The 7,867-nt window shown below is 32.9% G+C and overlaps 1 long non-coding RNA gene across 1 annotated transcript; it reads left to right on the top strand.

The window, feature by feature from the left end:
* On the top strand, positions 3,134 to 5,981 carry LOC107612170. The gene is made up of 3 exons (XR_002351905.1): positions 3,134 to 3,737; positions 3,826 to 4,403; positions 5,932 to 5,981. It is a non-coding gene; the product is annotated as an uncharacterized LOC107612170 (long non-coding RNA).

The following is a 7,867-nucleotide window of genomic DNA, read 5'->3' as shown; positions in this document are numbered from 1 at the left end:
AAATCTCCTATAAAAAAATAATTATATTATAAAGTCTCAGATTCAAAACTTTATTTAAATTTTAACCAATACTGAACCGTTTACCACCAAAACCAATTTCAATTCCACATTATTGATTCCCACCATATTTATATCCCCTTGTGTATGTTTTGTGCATGTTGATGAGGAAGCTAGCTAGAAGCAGAGCTGAAACAGAAGGTGTGCATGAATAGAACGTGCGTGAATTATTTCTCTTACTCTATTGGATTGAATTATTACCAAGTGCAGCAGTAACACACAAGCCCACTAGCTAATAGAATAACAACCTGTCACTAATTCATTCTAACTACTATTAACTATATATACATTTAGATATATTCTCTTAACACATGTATTCTTCTATATATGTGGAAGGTAAATTTTTGCCACCTAAATAATGGTTTTTATCGTATCGACAATAATGTCAAATAAAAGATATTTAAAATTAAACAATAAATTTTATAAATGCTAAAATAAATTGAATAACAAGGACGAAGTCACAGCTTGAGCACATATTAAAAATGGAATGAAAAGAGTGAAAAATGAATCACCATCAAGAACATGCATGCTATAATTATTAATTACGCATTACCACAAATTACATTACTATTTTCATGCATGGCTAATAACAGAACGAAAAGAACATCTTATTTAAACAAGTGCATTCTTCTTTGGAAAAACATAATTGATTGAATATCAACTAATATCAAAATAAATTAGTTAATTACTAATTTCTTTTATTTTATTTATCTTCCACTCTAGTTTTTTTTTATCAAAGTGACAGATAAAAAAAATAAAGTAACATAATTAGAAGAAAATGGCATTGCCAACAAAGAAATTCTTAGTTACAGTGATTTGTTGTGTTGTTTTGTTGTTCTCAATTTTCTCAGGGAATGCTGAGGCGGGTGATCGTACTATTAACTATGGTGTACTTCAACGTGACACAGAACTTGGATGCAGCAAAAAACATCCCGGAGCGTGCCAAGACAGAGAGGCTAATCCATATAATAGAGGTTGCGATCCACAACTTGGGTGCAGAACAACTCCATCTGCATCATGATCCACAACTCTCTCTCTCTCTCTATCTAAACAAAATTGAAACACCAAAATTCTTTTATATTATTCCACGTATTGTAAATCATCATGTACATAAATGCATGTGTGATATATAGTACACAAAAAGCGCTAGCCCATTCCTTTATCAATTATGTTTGAGTTGATTACCCAAAATATTAAAAAATAACATGCATCACTGCATGTTATGTATGTTTATTAGTTATCCATGTTGTATATGTGCATTAGTGCATATGCCTTTTGTATTCATTTTGCAGCAATGAAATAAAAATGCCATTTTTTTATTTTTGTACAATTTTTTTATACATTTTTTTAGTATAAGAAACAATTTTTGTATTGAAGTTTTAATAAAATTGCTTTCAATTCAGCCTACACTCTTTTACTTATACCCTGAAAATTTCTGTATGTGATTTAAACCCGTTCGATTATAGTGTATCATCTTTTCTTTTATGAGTAAAACTTTATCTCAGGTTTTCTTCCAATAAGATTGTAGTTTTTATACATGCTTGAAAAAGAAGAGAAAATACAATTTTGCTCTTAGCCAAATTAATCTTTCCATTTACAAAGTTTGTGTAATCTATTTCCACTTGAATTTATATTGAAATAATGCCACATTTACGCTTTTATTAATCTTTTGAAGGATGTTTGTTACCCGTTTTCTCTTCCAGAACATGAAATGATTTTCCCTTAAGTTTTCCATTCTTTACGAACAATGCATTCGAAAATATTTTTAAACCATACTCTTGAGTTCTATAAACTTTGTCTTTGGTTTGGATATTCTTCTTCTGTAAACCTCATATTTACTTGATTCAGTTTGAATTCGTTTCAAATACTGCATTATTTTTCATCTTATTGGTCTTATCAAATTCCTTCGATTCAAGAGTTACCCTTAAAGTTATTAGTTGACTCTCTTTCCAGCACTCTTTACTGCTTCTTCATCCTTGACTACTTGAAATTTCAGCAATTCTTTCAAATTCTCGCAAACACGGTCCTTGTCGCTGTTCTTTCTTTTCTATGGTCTATTATCCTTCTGAGTATACTCGAGATTAGTTTTAGTGTCTTGTGCGACCGTTAAACTTAGTAAACGACACATTAATTCTTTAGGGTACGTTTGATGGACTCAAAAGGTGAAACTTATGACCAGTAATAAGGTTTGCAAAGTGTTTAACGAAGTTAAGAACCATCAGATGAGTTGCCCAATAAAATACAATTGAGAATGGTGGAGATAAGTTATGTTGAAATTTGAATAGTTGAATTTTTGAAATTGGTATGAGATCAGTATGTGGACATTAAGTACGTCGTTTTAACCCATGTTTGAAAACATATCATCTTGTACATCAAGCCTATGTTGTAACTTCTATTTGCATCACACTTACACCCTTTAATACTTTTATACCATATGAAAAACCTGGTATTTGAAACTATATGTATATATATACAGAAAACTTTTTGCCATTTCTTTAAATGCATTCAAGGGTGAAGAGATATGAAATCTCTTTCATTTTGTATCAATTTTCGAGGACGAAAATTTTTATAAGGTGGGTAGGATGTAAGATCCAGAATTTTTAAATAAATTTTATTATGAGTTAATTTTAATTTATTTATTCATTAGAAATTTTATTTTTAAAAATTATTTTTATTAAAGCTAATTAAATCAAATTTTGATAATTAATTATAATTTTACCTAATTTTATAATTATTGAATTATTATCTATATTTATATTATAAAATTGGTAATTATGAAATAATAATAATTTTATATGATTTGATTTTAGATAATTTATATTTATAACATTTGATACTTTAAGTTTTAAAGATAAAAAAAATTGATTATATTACCATATATTTTCAATTAGAGTAATTGATTGAGAGTCAATTAGTATTTTAATATAACAAATAATATTCTAAAGTAACTTTTATACCATAAATAATATTTTTTAAAATAATTTTAAAGATCAAATTAAATTTCAAATTAATATTCTATATCTTAATCTGATTAAATTAAAAATAAAACCCTAACTTTCCTAATACTACCCGCTGCCAGTAATTTCCTTCCCCAAAACCCACTACTCGGCAACTTCAGGAAAATCAAAGAAATAAATAAAGCAAAGAAAGAAAAGAAAGAAAGGGAAGAACGGAGAGGGTGAGAAAAGGGGAAGAAGGAAACAGATCCGCAGAGGAGGAGGAACGGGGAAGAGAGAGATCTGAAGGGAGAGGAAGACCGTGACTGGCGCTGCCGCCACCTCGCCCAGCTGCTGTGCTTCTCGTTGTTGCCGCCGAAGGGAAGATGGAGAGAGAGCGCCGTCGAACAGAACGCGAGAAGGGAGAGGAGCTGTGTTCTGTTGTTGACGTCGCACCACCGCCACGCCGCCGTGCTGTGCGAAGTCACCGCCGTCGCCGTCGAGGGTCCATCCACGCCGTCGCTGGAGCCTGAACGCCGCTGCAACCACTGCGTGTTATCATCAGATCCCGCCACCGTTTGAGTTGCAAACAGGGGAACGCGCGCGAAGGGAACTGTCGCGGAGCTGCCGTCGCCGTCGCGTTGATGGGCTTGCCGTCGTTCTACTCGTGTGGTTACTGCGTTGCCAGAGCTCCTCGTCGCTGCTGATGGCACCGGAAACTGCCTTTTAAGCCTGTATCTGTTGGTAAGCCCTAACCCTGCTTCAGCTTCTTCATCCGTTAAGTTTACCTTTATCGTGAGAGTTGTTGTTGTTGTTGTTGGGTTTGCCGCAGGGAGGAGTCCGATCAAGAAAAGGAAAATGGTGGCGATGGATACCTCCGCTGCTGCTGTTACTATCAGTGTTCCGGAGCTTGTAGTTACTGCCGTTTTTGGGTGATGAACCTGGTTGTGTCCTTGCTGCTAATTGATTGTAATGAGAGACGTTGTAGCCACTACTTTTCATCTTGGTAAGTTCATGGGTAAGATCGCTTTGATTCTTCTTTGTGCCGTTTTATTTACGCAGCTAGTTCTGATCCGTGTAATTTACCAGAGTCACTATTGTCATATCTCGGCGTTGCCACCCTTGTTTGGAACTACTGAATGTTGTTGTCTCCGCTAGCAGTATTCTTCCTATTTTGATTTCAACTCCTTTAATTCTGAAATTTATAATGATTCTACCTTTATCCTACTGCTATTTGGTTTTCTTGCACCACCCTTACTCTAATCACAGAAATATGTTTCAGTTCTAGCCAATGTCGATTTATCTATTGCAAAGTCATAATTGATAATAGAGCTGCTAAGATCGCTACTGCCGCCATGAATTGGGGATAAAGGGGAATATTGAGTTAAATTCTGCGATTGAAACATCGAGGTAGGGGTTTTCTTAAAATCTATTTTATATTACAGAGTTGTGATAAATAGATATTGATGCAAAGAGATTTACTTCTGTGATTATATTTGTCTTATGGATGTGATGGTTTGTTGGACTGAATTATTGGGTGCTTGATTGCGTGAGTGGTGTGTGGTTGTGGATAAAAACCGGTTTGGAATGTCATTTACTTGATTATTAAGAAAGGTGGATTTTCTTGGTTTTAGAGTTTACTTAGTAATATAAATGAAACGATTTTGGAAATAATTTGAGATATGAAAATAAATTATTCTGGGAGCGGTTTGATTGTGAGTTAGTTTGATTTTATGAATGATTTAATATTTGAGCTGATTCGATTTTAAAAAGAGTTTTATTGTTAGAATTGGTTGATTTGAAAATAATTTGACATTGGAACTGGTTCAATTCTGGAAAATCTTTGAGATTTGAAAATGGTTGAGAAAAGGTTTGAGAAATGTTTGGATGGGACCCGAAAAGGGTGGCAGTGTCCGAATTTTAGAGGAGATGCTGCCGAAATTTTATAAAATTGAAAGTTTTATTTAAAATAATTAATTAAAAAGATTTGTTTTTAAGCATTATACGTTTTAAGATTGATTTGTCTATCAAAGAAAGAAGTATGTTTGGAATTGAGATTGTTAACAAACAGAATGAAAAAGAGGATGATGAGGATTTTATTTGAAATATGGCTTTGAAATGAACTTGGAAATGAGATTTGGATTGATGAATGATTATGATGTTGAGAATGTTGAGATGTGAACTTTGAATTATTCACATGGCTTATGAATTTGAAATATCTGAGATACGAGGTTCCCTGGATTAAGTGTCGTGGCTTGCCACCATGCGTACTAGGTTGAAAACTCGATATTCTGTTGACCCTACGACGTAAGTGTGTGACCGGGCACTATATAAATTCTCGGGAATGTTATCCCCATTGAGTAATATTGATTATTTGAGAAAAAACTATGAATAGACTCTTGGGGATGCACGTCAGGGAACAGTCTAAGTACAATTCTGACTTGTCGAGTTGGCTGGATAACCGACAGATGAGCCTCATCAGCCATAGGACAGACATGCATCATATGCATTTGTATGCTTTGCTTGAGTTTGAACTTATTTTGGTTTGCCTAATTGCTAAACTGTTCTTAATTGCTACTTGCACTATTTGCTGTAACTGCTACCTACTTGTGCTTTCCTTGTCTGTCTTGCCTGTGTTTGTCCTGGCGTGTTACATTTGAGAATGAACTTTGGTGCTGAATTAATGATTGTGTTGTTTGATTGCGTGATTGGTTTCTGATTGAGTTTTTCTTATAAGAAAGAAAAGGTTTCGGATTTCTGAAAGATTAAACATTGTTTCTTTGAAAAGGTTTTGAACGATTACTTATTGGTTTTTAAAAGATTCACAAGACAATGATAATGACTGAACTTGAAAACAGTTTTCCTATTAAATATCTTCTTATGATAACTTTGAAACTCCGTGGTGAGACCGTGTGGTTAGGTTCTCACCCCCCTACAGCTTTATTTTTTCAGGAACCGGATGGAGAAGCATTAGGAAGAGTTATACTGCGTTTAGTTTACAAGTTGTTGTATTAATTAGATTATTTTCTTCCCTCGTCTTTGTTATTACAAGTTTGTAAGAGGGATAGGAATTGTGTGTTTTATAGGTATATTATGTTATGAGTTATTAAGTAAGGAGTCTTGTATATGAATCTATGCCTGTTTGTATTTTTCTTAAGATAAAGTGTTTATTTCCGGTTTTCAAAGAAATCAGCGATACAGTGTCGAGTCACAGGCTCCTATTTTAGTATTTAGTATGTAAAGTAGTCGTAATACTTCTTGCTATCAGAGTAGCGCAGCCGAAAGCGTGACTTCTGATAGTGAGGGTTACATATATCATTTGTTTATTTTTTATTGTTTCGTGTAATTTTTTTTTTATACTTTTAATATTATTTTCATCGAAAAAGTTTTTACCATAATATTATAAAATGTCAACTTTGTAATTAAATATCAAAAAATTATTTGAATATTTGCTTAATAGAAAAAAGATATTATTATATCTCTACATATAACGAGAATTGTGGTTGGATTGTTTGATTTGAATTTTATTTTTTTAATAAATTTTTTGTCTCTCTCACATAATTTTAGTGAAAATTTAAACACCAAAATAAAAAATAGTGAAAATTCTAAATTAGTTCATTTGAGTTATATTCTTTACATATTTTTTAGCTATTGAGTTATAATTCTTTATTGTATCATATAAAAAATAAACAATAAAAATTTGATTTGACGGATACTAGATGCTTGACTAGGCGCTAGTATTAATAAAGATTAAGTACGATTTTGGTCCCTAAGGTATAGGCTAAAAATTTTTTTCATTCCCAATATTTTTTGGCATACAAAATCATTCATAAGGTTTAACTTAGTTTAAAATCGTCATTTTAACTAAAATTTTAAAATTTATGACCAAATTACTCCTAACAAAAAAATTATAAAATAAAAAAAGAGAAAGAGAACGGACGAGAGGAAGAAAGAAGAAGAAGGGAAAATGGAGGCAGCTCCCACTCCGGCGTGGTCTTCTCTCCCAGTTCTTTTTTGTCGAACTCGCTGTCTTCGTCGTCCTTCTTCTTGGTGAACTCAACGTACGGATGAGGTTCGGCGACGGCGTCAGAAGCTCGGCGATGGTGCAGCGGCCCCCTTTTTCCTTCTCCGATCAGTTCTCCCTTTCTGCCCTTTCTCGCTCGCGCTCTCTCGTCTCCCTCATGGTGCTCAACGGTGATTGCTCTGCGCTGCTCCTCCTCCCCAGGGTTCCAATTCTGCTTCTATTTTTTATTTTGTTAATCACATTATTAATCACATTATTTTTTATTCTGATTTTGTTAATTCATTATTTCCAATTCTGATTCTAATTCTAATTTTGTTAATCCATTATTAATCACATTGTTTTCAATTCTGATTTTGTTAATCCGTTGTTCTTTTATTTCTATTTTTTCTGCCTCTGATTCTGCTTTTATTTTTTATGCTTTCGATTCTGCTTAAGTTTCTACTTTTATTTCTATTTCTAAATTCTGCTTCTACTTCTGTTTCTATTTCTGCTTCTGCTTCTGATTCTATTTATATTTTTGTTTCTTTTTTTTATGTTTATTACATTATTTCTGCTTCATTGTTGTTGTTGTTAAAGAAGAAGAAGAAGAAAAAGAAGAAGAGATGCTGCTGTGATAGAGAAGAAAAATAGAAACTGAGTATTTTGTGAAGAAGAAGAAGCGTATTTTGATCCGAAGGATGATTTTAATCAAGTTAAACCTTAGGGACAATTTTGTATACAAAAAAAGGTTGGGGACGAAAATTTTTTTTACTTACACCTTAGGGACCAAATCGTACTTAACCCTATTAATAATAAATGTATCACTCATGCAATATTACCAAAACATTGAAATAAAAAAATATTTTTAAAT

This window comes from Arachis ipaensis, chromosome B08, assembly GCF_000816755.2.
Source record: "Arachis ipaensis cultivar K30076 chromosome B08, Araip1.1, whole genome shotgun sequence".
NCBI classification, from domain to species: domain Eukaryota; kingdom Viridiplantae; phylum Streptophyta; class Magnoliopsida; order Fabales; family Fabaceae; genus Arachis; species Arachis ipaensis.
This window is presented reverse-complemented; position numbering and strand designations above follow the sequence as displayed.